We start from the raw sequence: 14455 nt of genomic DNA on the forward strand, positions 1-14455 counted from the left end.
TTGTGGGGTTGGAAAGAAGATTCAAAGAGCTACCACAAGATAAAATTTTAGATCATGGAGATCCAAAATTATAGAGATACAATAGTTTCAATATCGAGCTCCTAAAAAGAAAGAAAAATGTATGTATTTTTTTAAAATTTGCATAACTTTTGTTTGAAAAATCAGTTTAAAGTTATTCAAAAGGCATAGTGGAGCATAAATATCATTGTTTGATTCCACAATGCCTTGAAACAAAAAAAAGGACACATCTTGTCAGAAACCAGAAAGATCTTCTATGACGCACGAAGAAGAGGAAGAAATGTAATATAATTTATCAAAATTACGAGACCAAGTGCAATAAATTTCGCCCTCACAAAAACTAGTATAGTTACATTTATTTAAATAACGTAACTAGCACAACTACATTTATTTAAATAAATGTGGTTGATATATGCAGATAGGCGTATATCAATCACATGCACAACCAAATTAGTAAATGTGGTTGAAAAATGTTAATAGACATTAATGTTATAGATTTAATATGAATATTGATAAATATATAAAAATAAAAATAATCTTAAAAAATAATTATTATATTAAAAAATATCAATTAATAATATTAATAATAAAACCTAAGGGATTAATAAAATCAAGGGATGTGTATTATAAACCCTACTTATTAAAACACATGGATTATTTAATAATAATAATAACATTATTATTATTATTATTATTATTATTATTATTAATAAACCCAAAAGATTAATATTTTAAATCTAAGAGATTAATATTATTATTAATTAATACTAGCAATAATATTTATTAACAATAATAATATCAATAAACTGAAGGGATTAATACTGTAAACCCTCGGGTTTAAACATCGAAGGGATTAGTATTATAAACCCAAGGGTTTAACAAACTCAAGGGTTCAATATTATAAACCCAAGAGATTAATGAACCCAACAAATTATTGATATTATATACCTAAGGGATTATTAAATTCAAGGAATTTTAATATTATAAGCCCAAGAGATTAATAAACCAAAGAGATTAATATTATAAATCGTCAAGATTAAAAACCAAAGGGATTAATATTATAAACACAAGGGATTAATGAACCCAACAAATTAATAATATGATAAACCAAAGGGATTAGTAAACCCAACAGATTAATATTATAAATCCCAAGGATTAAAAACACAAGGGATTAACATTATAAATCCAATGGATTAATATTCTAAACCCTAGGGATTATAAACCCAAGGGATTAAAATTGTAAAGACAAGGAATTAATAAACCAAAGAAATTAACATTATAAACCTTAGGGATTATAAACCCAAGGAATTAATAAACCCAAAAGATTAAAATTATAAACCCAAGGGATTAATAAACTGAAGGGAGCAATATTATAAATGATAGGGATTAAAAACCAAAGGGATTACTATTCTAAACTAAACCAATTAACAAAACCAAGATATGATCGATATTATAAACTTGAGTGATTAATGAACCAAATAAATTAATAATATTATCAACCCAAGGGATTAATAAACCAAAGAGATTAATACTATGAACCCAAGTGATCATTAAACCCTAATTTTGTAATGTTTAGAGGCGACATTGGATTGATTTTGCCACAATGCAATGTTGGATTTATTTTTGTACCATGCAAATGTCACAATATGAAGGCCTTTTGTAGTTTCACAATATGATGTTGAAAAATTGCCATGTATTGTAAGTTTCCAACAATGATTGTCATATTGCTTGTCAAATTGAGACAATGTTTGTCATAATGCAACATTGGATAGATTTCTTCACCATTCAAACATCACAACATTAAACCCTAATGTTATAAACCCAAGAGATTAATTTTATAAACTCAAAGAATTAATATTACAAACCTATGGGATTAAATTACAAACCCAATGGATTATTATTATAAACCTAAGCAATTAATATTATAAATCCAAATAATTAATATTATAATCCCTCCAATCATTGTTGGTACCTTACATTACATTGTAATTTTTTTAATGTGACATTGCAATGCTACAATAGGGCTTCGTATTGTGATGTTTGCATGCTACAAAAATTGAACCAACATTGGATTGTGACGAACATTGTTGCAAGATGACAACCATTGGATTGTGACAAACATTGTCACAAGATGACAACCATTGGATCTATTAATCCCTTGGGTTTATATTATTAATCCCTCGAGTTGATAAACATTGTGACAACCATTGTACAAAAATCAAGCCAACGTTACACTGTGACAAATATTGTTGCAAGGAGACAAGCATAGTTGCAAGGAAACAATGTTACATTACATTCGAAATTATTGAATGTTGTCTCTCAACATTACAAAATTAGGGTTTATTAATTCCTAAGGTTTATAATATTAATCCCTTGGGTTTTTAATCCTTAGGGTTTATAATATTAATCTCTTTCATTTACTGATCCCTTTAGTTTATAATAGCATTAGGGTTTAATGTTTTGATGTTTGAATGATGTAGAAATCCTTCCAATGTTGCATTCTCACAAATATAGTCACAATGTGAATATGACAATCATTGTTGGTACCTTAGATTAAATTGAATTTTTTTGAACGTGACATTGCAACACTATAATAGGGCTTCGTATCATGATGTTTGCATGCTACAAAAATCAAACCAACGTTTGATTATGACAAACATTGCCGCAAGATTACAATTTAGTTCATACACATTGTTGCAATGTTACATTACATCACAATTTATTTAATGTCGCCTCTCAACATTACAAAATTAAGGTTTATAAATCCCTTGGGTTTATAATATTAATCTCTTGGATTTATTAATTCCTTGGGTTTTTAACATTAATCCCTTAGGTTTATAATGCCTAGGGTTTATAATATTAATCCCTTGGGTTTTTAATCCCTAGAGTTTATATATTAATCCCTTCGGTTTAATGAGCAGGCTTTAGTTATAATAACATTAGGGTTTAATGTTTTGACGTTTGAATGGTGTAGAAATCTATCCAATGTTACATTGTGACAAACATTGTCACAATGTCACAAGCAATATGACAACCATTGTTGGTATCTTACATTACATTGCAATTGTTTGAACGTGGCATTGCAACGCTACAATAGGGCTTTGTATTGTGATGTTTGCATGCTATAAAAATCAAACCAATGAATTAAATTAATATCACTATAGATTAAGATTAAATTAATTTCTATTAATCACTATTAATTAATTAAAATTAAATTAATACTATTACTTTTACCACCGGTGGATTAAAAAAGATTGTCTCAGCACTAATTTTCAATATTTGAATGTCTATTAATGTTGAACATAGATTATGGAGATGTCCATAATATTGCAATGAAGTTCATAGAATGTACCATTGCACTTTGTGTACAAGTGTTTTCCACGAATTCAGAGTTCACGGGCTTTGCAAATGAAGTAACTCGTTATATAATAAACTAAAACTAAAAATAATGTGAAGAAGGTAAATTGTTCATTTGAGTTCCATTTATGAATCAAGAGTGTCAAAAGTGCGTGTCTATTTGTATTTGTATTTATTTGTATTTGTATTTATATTCAAGCAGACTCACTTGCAGGGAAATCACTTATGCCTTTTAAGGGAATTCCAACTCACCATGTTATTATATGCTATGCTTGATATAGTCCATGCACTTTGATTGTATATTTTTTCCCTCCGGCAGATCTAGTTGACCATGGATGGATTACTATACTTAATTTGATAATTAACTTTACTTTTCTTTTTCTTTTTTTTAATTACAAAAGGTGCATGTCTTTGACAAGCACCTTTAGCAAAACCTATGATCTAAAAAATAAAAAAAATCATTTTGGTTACTTCTCCCTTCCACGTGCTCTTCTCATTTTGTATTTGGAAATCCATAAATGGTCTTCTGTATATGTACTTCCCTTCAATATCTCGTTGATCTCTCCACCACGAGATATCAGCGATACTTATTGCATGTACTCACATTCCTTCATGTTCATCACTTCAGTGCGAATTGTGTTCATTGAAGACAATCCACGCAATTGATTCACATACAATATAAAATAATAACTTATTTTATTAAAAACAATAATTAATTTTTAATATTTATTTGAAAAAATATAAATATTTTTATTTTATAATTTATATTAATTTAGGCTAATAATAATAATTATTATAATTATAATTGTTACTCAGAATATTGTTAATAATAATTAATAAATAATACTTAGTCAATCAATTAATTTATTAATAATAATAATAATTTTTTTGTCACTATTTGACATTAGGTCATGGCTAACCATGGTTGATTTTCATATTGATACAATCTTTGTCACAAAGTGACATTTGAGCATGGTTGACTATAATTCATCATGGTTGACAATAGTTGATATTATAAACCCAAGGGATTAATACTAAAACACCAAGGGATTATGAACCCAATGGAATGATATTAGACTCAAGGCATTAATATTATAAACTCAAGGTATATAAACACTAAGATAAATATTATAAACACTAAAAAAACACAGTTGATCATGGTTTAATTTCATATTGAGACAATCTTTGTCATAATGCAATGTTGGACCATGGTTCACCACGATTATTGATTTTCAATTGAGACAATCTTTTTTACAATGCGATGTTTGAACATCGTTGACCATGATTCATATTATAAACCCAAGGGAATAATAAACCTTAGGGATTAATACTAAAAAGCCAAGACATTATAAACTTAAGGGAATAATATTAAACCTTAGAAATATGAACCCTTAGATTAATAAACCCAAGGGATTGATATTATAAACCCAATGGAACAATAAACCTAATGGATTATGAACCCAAGGGAATAACATAAAACCAAAGGGACTAACATTATAAACCCAAGGTATATAAACCCTAAGATAATTATTGTAAACACTAAAAAAACATGCTTGACCATGGTTGATTTTCATATAGAGACAATCCTTGTTACAATGCGACGTTGGACCATGGTTGACCATGGTTAACCATGATTGATTTTCATATCAAGACAATCTTTGTCACAATGCGATGTTCAACCATGGTTGGCCACGGAAGACCATGTTTGACTTTATAAAACATGGTTGGCCATGGTTGACTTTATAAAACATGCTTAACCATGGTTGACAATGGTTGAATAATATTACACCCAAGGGACTAATATTATAAATCCAAGGTATATAAACCCTAAGATAAATATTATAAACACTAAAATAAACATGGTTGACCATGGTTGATTTTCATATTGAGATAATCCTTGTGATGTGACGTTGAATCGTGGCTCACCACGCTTGACCATGAATGATTTTCAAATCAAGCGAATATTTGTCACAATGCGACATTGGACCATGGTTGATTCTCATATTGATACAATATTTGTCACAATGCGACATTGGACCATGATTGACCATGATTGAATTTATAAAACATGATATAAAATGGTTGACCATGATTAATATTATAAACCCAAAAAAATAAAATCGTGAAACCAATAACTCTAACTTCAATGCAACCCCAATGTGAAAATACTATGATGCATCTGCGAACTCTTCACTTGGGCATAACGTTATGTTTTCCTTCTGTTCACCCAATACTACCCTTGATCATTCAAAGAAGTTACCTGTTAAATCGTTTCAATATAATTCGATGATCATGACATTCATTTGATACCTTGATCTTTAATGTCAAAGCTAACCAATAATAATTTTTGTAAGATAAAAAAATAGCATACCTCCTGCAAAAAATCTGCAACACCTATCCTCTCAGCACAGTTAAATCCCATGGACTCATTACATTGAAACCGAAATCTAAATATGAATTGTCGAGGCAATGTAAAATGGTTGAAAGTGTACATCGAACCTCATGACATTGGACCTGTGGTTGAACGTGGAAACATTGAATGTGTGCCTCCAACATCTCTGCTTTCGTTGAACCTCACCACATTGAAACAGAGGGATCAAGGTTTCAGAAAGAAAATGTAACGGAGAGATGAAGTGAAACACATTTAATGTCCAACTAAAACCCACCCCATTTCACCCAAGTAACAGGTGGCCAACCCTTCGATCTCCACCACCACGTTGTCATTGTCTTTACACTTCCTCTCATTACAGCGCTAAACCTACGCCATTTCACACCCCCAAATAATTGGTGGCCAACCCTTCGACCTCCACTGCCACATTGCCACAGTCTTTGCACTCCCTCTCATCGCAACTTTAGATTAACTTATTAGATGAAAAATATTCAGAACACAATCGATCCTAACCCTCATAAAAAAAATGAGATTTGTGCTATAGATATCCATCCTAAGTTAAAATATATAAGCCTATTGACAAATTAAAGAATTTAATCCAAATTCCGAAATAAATATAACCTACGAACGTAGGCATTAGTAATTGTTGGAAATTTTCTGTTTAATTCCAAAACAAAAATGTACAGAGAATAATGTTTTGTTTTGCACAGGGAAGCTAATATTGTTTGCTGAAGAACAGAGTTTTTCACACACATATAAAAAAACTAACTTGTATTCATTTATAAATTGCTATTACAAAAACATCTTCCTCTCTCAGAGGGATTACAACTAGGAATGATTCAGTTCCACACAAGAAAAAAAAATTACTATGTTTCTCCTTTGAAATTTTACACTGCTGTGTGTAAAAATTTATACATTTACTACTGTAAAAAAAAACTTCTTTTACATTTACGTTGCTGCAAATTTCATTTCAACAACAAAAAAAATTCTTCTCGCACTACTGCGCATATTGAATATTCAGCTAACAAAAAAACAGGGGATTTGTTGCTGTGTTCATTCCCTTTCGTTTTCACTCAACGAAGATAACAAAACAAAAACTTACACTTCTATGTGTTTCATTACATTGCTTACATTCGCACTGTTGTGCTTCTCCTTCTTGCTATCGCGCTGCTGCCCCTCTCTTGCATTTCGTGCTCTCAACAAACTAAAACATTCACGCTGTTGAGTGTTTCATTTCAATCTTTCAACAAAATGCATTACGCTTGCGCTGCTGCGCATACCCTATTTGTTTTCTCAACAAAAAAAAAAACAATTACAATACACACTGCTGCGTATATTGCATTTCACATATGCAACTAACACAAAAACATGACATAAATTCTTCATCTACTTTCAACAACCGGAGTAAAAATTTCATTAATTATTGTACTGATAAAGGATGGCCGTCAATGGAGAATTTCACTTCACGTCACGTCATGGTGGAGACCTGTATGCAGCAACTTTAGTTTCAATCAATGGTGGACAGCACTGTTATCAATCGGACGGTTGCAATCGATATCGCGCGGACTTTTCTGATTGATCTTTATGCTCGGGGGAACGACTGTTTTGGAACAGTGGCTCCAGGCACGCATCAACAACTAATTGTAATCGTTGCCCTCCGGAGGAAAACCACCGCTCGGTGAAAAGCGGTGCGATGGGAGTACTGGCGGTTTTTCAAAAACTGTACGTTGCCGCTGTTCAACTGTCGTTGCAATTGAAATTACAATTTCAACACTCCCCTTTAATTTCAACTACTGGGTTATCAGTCATACCTAGACATTTCATCAAAAAATTCAAAACTTTTCTGCCTATTCGTATCAGCTTTCCTTTCATCGCTCTCACTGTTGTGCTCAGGCACTCTAATAAAGTAATATCCTCTTTCTCTCTGCCTCAGGCAAGATTTCCAATCTTTGCATCTCCAAGCTATCCTACAACCTTTTATTCTCTGCTCTTATGGCAGATTTAATTCCATATCTCTCCCCTATAAGAAGATCTTCAACAAGGAATGACTGTTAATATAGGTCAGCAAGGATTTCATAAGAACCTGTTCACTAATAGCTTCAGCGATAATGATCAAGAATTACAGGCTCCCCCTAACTGTATGCATCGTCTCCTTTTGGCAGAGTCTTCTCAAAAAAAGCTTAGATTGGCTCGAGAGCTCAAAGGACTTTCGGACTGTATTTCCTTCCTTCTCCATACTTGTGTAACTTTCTTCTTTTGCATGGTTCTAGCTTGTGTAAGAGCCCATGTTAAGTTACAATCACGTGCCATATGACCAATGTTATGACACTTGAAGCATTCTACATTGTTCATGAATAAGATTTCATGATTTCTTCCTGTAAAATTGTTTCTTGGAGGTTGTCGGAGACTATAACATCTATCTCTATGAGATGCTTTACAGTATTTTGCCATATGACCAAAGTTTGAACAAGAATAACAATAACCAAAAAATAAACTTTGGTACCTGGGAGATGGAGGTTTCCTTGATGTACTTCTGAAGCCTTTCTGCCTTGAGATCCTTTGATGATAACCATTGCCTCTTGTCTCTTTGACATCATCTACATTTCTTTTTGGAGCTGGTTTTCTACTTGGAGCAAGATTTATTTTTGGAATAGGATTTCTTCTATTATAGCCTTGATTTTTCTCCTTGCCTTTGCTGGAACTAGGAGCATCACAATTTTTTTCTGGCTCCTTTACATCTCTTTTGCTTAAAGCATTTTCATTCTTATTTGAGGGTTCACCTGCATACCCGAGTCCTGATTTATCAAATGGACATCTGTGATAGCTGAGCATGTCATCCAAGGCTTGAGAGCTCTTCAAGATTTTGTTCATCCCTTCAACCTTTTTTCTGAGGAGGACAATCTCTTCTTCCAATCTTTCACACTCATTATTCTTCTTTGCAAGTTGTTCCTCAGTTTCTTCCTTGCTACGAGTAGCTTCAGCTGCTACTATTTTAAGGGAGATGATCTCTGACTTCATTTTGAAGATTTCTTCATTCTTTGCTTGACTGCTCTCCATTTTCTTCTCAGCTTCTTGTGCCTGTTTCCTGGCTTCTTGTAATTGAGACTTAAGGGAGGAGACCTCTACCTTGTACTGATCAATTTCTTCTTCAAGTTTGTTCATGCTCTTGTGCCTTTGTTCAAGTTGACTTGACAAGGTATTTTCCCGCTTCTTTGCTTTATTCAATTGATTTGTCATGGATATGACTTCTTCATGATGCTTCCTTTTGCTTTGATGAAATTCTTTCTTAAGTTTGGCAAGCTCTTCATTCCTTTCCTGTACTTGAAGCTTAATGAGGTCAAATTTCTTCCTTGTTTGATCCTGGTTACCAACTAGAGCTATCTTGTTAAGTGCCTCATTTTCCTTTTTCAAATTGTTGATCTCTTCCATGGGAGTCATAAGTTGAGCGAGGAGTTCTTCTACAAAGTCCTTTTCATTCTTTTCATCTTCTAGGTCTGCTTCAGCCTTGATGTCATCATTCTCATTTTCAACTTCTATGATGGGTTCAAGATCTCCTTTTTGATTGATGGTCATGGTCAGTGATTCTTTTGAGTGAAGGTCATGAAGTTTGTCCCATATATCCTTTGTTGATGAATGTTTTCCTAGATTCTTCTTTACAGAATCAGGTAGCCCATTCAAGATTGTCTTTGCTGCTTTTGCATTGTACTCCTTGGATTCTCTATCCATCCTGCTATCATCAATCACTGCTTCCCAAATTTCAATCCCTTGAGACTGTAAGAAAGTCCTCATTTTTGCTTCCCATATATTAAAGTTCCCATTGAGCCTTGGAGCCTCAAATAGAATGCTTTCAAATTGATTGTCTTCTATTTTAGTAGTAGAGGGAGACACATCCTTAGGAGGATTGGAGGCTTTCTTTCTTGACCTCGCCATTTGTGTATCTAAAATAACTGACTGTCTTCAACAGTAACACAGAAACTAATTTTTAGAAATACCTTGACTGAGTCTTCACTCTGCTGGAGAAGCTGCTACAGTGAGAAACCTTCCTTCAACTTCTTTGACACCTTCAAAGAGCCTGGACAAGCTCTGATACCAATGTTGGGAATTTTCTGTTTAATTCCAAAACAAAAATGTACAGAGAATAATGCTCTGTTTTGCACAGGGAAGCTAATGTTGTTTATTGAAGAACAGAGTTTTTCACACACATAAAAAACTAACTTGTATTCATTTATAAACTGCTATTACAAAAACATCTTCCTCTCTCAGAGGGATTACAACCAGGAACGATTCAATTCCACACAAGAAAAAAAATTACTCTGTTTCTCCTTTGAAATTTTACACTGCTGTGTGTAAAAATTTCTTACATTTAGTGCTGTAAAAAAAAAATTCTTTTGCATTTACGCTGCTGCAAATTTCATTTCAACAACAAAAAAAATTCTTCTCGCGCTGCTGCGCATGTTGCATATTCACCTAACAAAAAAACAGGGGATTCGTTGCTGCGTTCATTCCTTTTCGTTTTCACTCAACGAAAATAACAAAACAAAAACTTACACTTCTATGTGTTTCATTACATTGCTTACATTTGCACGGTTGTGCTTTTCCTTCTTGCTATCGCGCTGCTGCCCCTCTCTTGCATTTCATGCTCTCAACAAACTAAAACATTCACGCTACTCCGTGTTTCATTTCAATTTTTCAACAAAAGGCATTACGCTTGCACTGCTGCCCATACCTTGTTTGTTTTCTCAAAAAAAACAATTACAATACACACTGCTAAGTATATTGCATTTCACATATGCAACTAACACAAAAACATGACATAAATTCTTCATCTACTTTCAACAACCGGAGTAAAAATTTCATTAATTACTATACTGATAAAGGAATTTCACTTCACGTCATGGTGCAGAACTGTACGCAGCAACTTTAGTTTCAATCAATGGTGGACAGCACTGTTATCAATGAGAGGGTTGCAATCAATATCGCGCGGACTTTTCTCATTGATCTTTATGCTCTTTATGCTCCGGGGAATGGGTGTTTTGGAACAGTGGCTCAGGGCACGTGTCAGCAACTGATTGTAATCGCTGCCCTCCGGAGGAAAACCACCGCTCGGTGAAAAGCGGTGCGATGGGAGTACTGGCGGTTTTGAAAAAAGTGTACGCTGCAGCGGTTCAACTGTGGCTGCAGTTGAAATTACAATTTCAACAGTAATGGAAGATACAATAGTAATGTGAAAGCTCTGTGGTGTTTCAGGATTATGTTGATCAATGACCAAGGCCTTTAACAATTTTGTTTTTTTGCATCTCTACTGGGTGGTTAGCAGAGATAAAACTCGTCAAAAAATTTTGTCTGTTCCACGGCATATCCATAAAAACCCGTCCTCCTATTTTCTATGGAAGTTCAATATAAAATAAACTAACATGAATTGTCGTGTGCGATATCCAACTATATTTTTTTAAAAGACAGTTTAATATAATGTAAATGAAACATGATTTCTTGCACTGTTAGCCCGAGGGGCACTGTTCGATCCAGATACCACAAACTGGTTTTCATTATGACTTCCCTTTGCGACCTCCCTACTCGCCTAAAGAGATCAGGTTACTAAATATCTAATAGACTAATACAACATGGTCGGTGGCTTCATAAACAGTCATCCAATCAGATTTGGAACATTGTTTTATTACGAGTAACGGTGGATTTTGTTGGAAAAGCATTATTCTGAAGCGCATCGTATTTTTAAAAATTGCTCTTTCGCGAAGATATTTTATTCTCAGTGCTGCAAACAAACGCGGGCCTTCTTCCAAACCCTTCCTGGTCTGCATAAGAATCCTTTCTCGGGAGCACAGTGACGATTCTTTCTGCAGAGGCACAGCCCATCGATAGCACATCCATCTCTCCATATCTCTACTCCATGGTTTCCGATACCCAAAACTCCATCCGACCACTCGCTGGAGAAAAAACTGTGTGGATCCAACCGCTTCTTTACTTCCAAGAATTTATCCAAATTCACCGTCTGTCTTGCTGCTCCCTGGAACGTGTAGACCCGGTTCTTCCCCCAGTGAGGCACCCCTTCATATTTGTAGAGAAGAATCTGTTCCATTTCTTCCATTACGTGCTCATTCCACCGTGGCGTGCCGGGCTCACGATAGCGGAAGTACATAAATTCAAAGTCCACGCTGTCTTCTTTGTGTGACAAATAATCCTCAGATTTCTTAAAATACCGCAGGTGCACTCCGATATAATAGTCGACCCCGCACATTAAGCTCCCGTCAATGTCTCGCAGGCGCTTGATGTCCCGAATGGCTTCTGCTGTTCTCGACAAAGGAATGGCGATGGACGTATGGAAGAAAGAGCTACCGTGCACTCGCGTGTCCCAATTACAAATGGTGTCGTTACTTCTCAACTGTTTTGCCTTCCATGGGCATGAAACATTGCCGGGATTGTCCTGGCATCCAGATGAAGCCTGCATGAGATGGTTGTAGCCAATCACCGGGTATCCCTTGAACGTTAGCCCGTCATTCAGATATCCATTTCCGGTCTGCACGCCTTGGGTTACTTGGATTTTGGATATGTTGCAGAGCTTACCGTTGTCTCTCCTCGCATAGATCTCTTCTTCTGCACATCACACACATTGTTCTTGATCTCCATTAGAAAACGGGCAAAAGCTATTATAACTAAATCAATAAATGAATTTCAACACTACTGCAACCATAACGAACCAGCGTTGAGATTTATCAGGTTGGATCGAGAGAATTCTTCTTCTCACATGTTTTTTAATTAAAAAAAAGAAAAGGAAAGATTGCATTCAAAATATGTATGAAACCTCTCACCGATTTTCCTACTCTGCACAACAGATTGCACTGTCATCGGTTGAAAGCCTGGGTTGGAAATTTTCCCGTTTCCTGAGACGTCAACAGGTACTCTATCCCGGATACCGTACACGGTTTGATGGAGAGAAGGATACCAACTTACATCCCCAAATTCATGGGCTTTAGCGAAGCTCACGAACGATTCTTCCAGATCCGAGTCGTCTTTCAGATCCAGAGTGACCGACCGCTTGAACATTTTCTCCACTTTAAACGTCAACTGTGAGATGGCCCCCAGTACTCCCAGAGACACTCTCGTGGCCTTCAGATCCTCGTCGTTGTTTGTCAAATGGAGGATCTTTGCATATCCTTCATTTGCAGGCGCAGGAACAACGAGGCTCATCGCCACCACATACTCGTGGACTCCACCGCCCTTACCGTGCAGTCCACTCCCGTGGGCTGCCGTACTGATGATGCCGGCCATGGAAATAAAATCCCAGTCGGTTGTTTGAGGCAACGCAAGACCCTTTGACGCAAGCGTATCAAGCAGTTTCCTCACCTCGACCCCGGCATCAACGGTAACAGTCAGAGATTTCTCGTCCACCATGATACGCGAATTGTAATCTCGAGTACTGATAACAACCCCTCCATCTCCTCGGGGGCAGGCGAAGCGATTGAGGGAATGAGATCCAGCACTTATAACTTTCATGTTCCTCCCTTTCTTTACTGCATCGGCAACTGCCTGGAGAAGCTCATCCTCAGTTTTGGGGAAAACGGCATTTGCGACCTTGCAGGAATTTTCACCCTCCCAGAGGCCGCGATAGTTTGTGAGATGGCAGTCCTTGGAAGCGCATTGAACAGGTGGTGGCGGGCATGCAGCATAGGCATAGGCACGCAATAAATTCATAAGAAGGAATACCCACCCATTATTCACCTTCCTGGGCTGCGCCATTGATAAATTCAAATCTATGGGACTGCATGAACTCGGAGCCTGCCTCGATTATATAGCTTTATTTGACCAGCGAAATTTGTTATCACCCGATGTTCGCAAGCGTGATGCCCTAGTCGGGCATTGGAATTCATTGTCACCCAATGTGCTTTTGTGTGGAAAACGTGATCTGCATCGACTGCCGTAACTTGTGCTTATAGTCTACCGACACTCTATTTTATATTTCGGGTGTGGTAACACAGAAAGTTGCCCTGAGGAAACTCCATGAACTTTTCTTTAGCAACCACAAAATCTCATTAAAAGAGAGAAAGCTCGCCGTGATATTGTTTTTTGGGCAAAACCTATCAGGTGTCAAACCGTGATATTGACTTACTCTATATGAAAATAAAAAAATTAAAATTTTTTATCTTTTACACCCTAATGAAAAATTAATTTTTTATATCACCAAACTAACAACCAAGGGCAAAGGAAGTCAAGCCAGATGAACTTGCACCCACTTGGGTATCTTCTTTTAGTTATGACCAGTCCTGTTCCAGGACAATAAAGATTGTGGGGAATATGTCAGAGGTAGATCAATAAGAGGGGACCACTTAATTTTATATGGCTTTTACTTCTAAAAGCCAAAGAATTGTACATACATCGCACAGGGACTGTCACTCACTACACATATCTAACGCTTACGACCCTACCATGGCTAAATTATAATTATAATAATAGTAATCACTTTCGCGGAATTTCCAAAATTACTAATAAAAAAGTGGAAATACCTAATGATAACGATGATTAATAATTAGTAATAAAGATGATTTCATTGTTATAAAGATCTTTTCTTTCTTGGGTATATACTTAACTTGAAATGATTTTCCACTACTAGATTAGGATTTATTATTATTTTCATTAACTAATAATTATTTTCTTGTATGGGACGAAAATATGTGAATA

The 14455-nt window shown here is 35.3% G+C and overlaps 1 pseudogene across 1 annotated transcript; it reads right to left on the reverse strand.

Moving 5' to 3' along the window:
- Positions 1–11267: 11267 nt before the first annotated feature.
- On the reverse strand, positions 11268–13710 carry LOC149209156 (L-gulonolactone oxidase 3-like; annotated as a pseudogene). Its single transcript, XR_016252188.1, has 2 exons — positions 12589–13710; positions 11268–12373 (listed from the first exon to the last, which is right to left on the reverse strand). The product of XR_016252188.1 is annotated as an L-gulonolactone oxidase 3-like (transcript).
- Positions 13711–14455: the final 745 nt, after the last annotated feature.

Source organism: Pinus tabuliformis, chromosome 1_2 (genome assembly GCF_031772625.1).
Source record: "Pinus tabuliformis cultivar Carrire ecotype Pingquan chromosome 1_2, CPIR1, whole genome shotgun sequence".
NCBI classification, from domain to species: Eukaryota; Viridiplantae; Streptophyta; class Pinopsida; order Pinales; family Pinaceae; genus Pinus; species Pinus tabuliformis.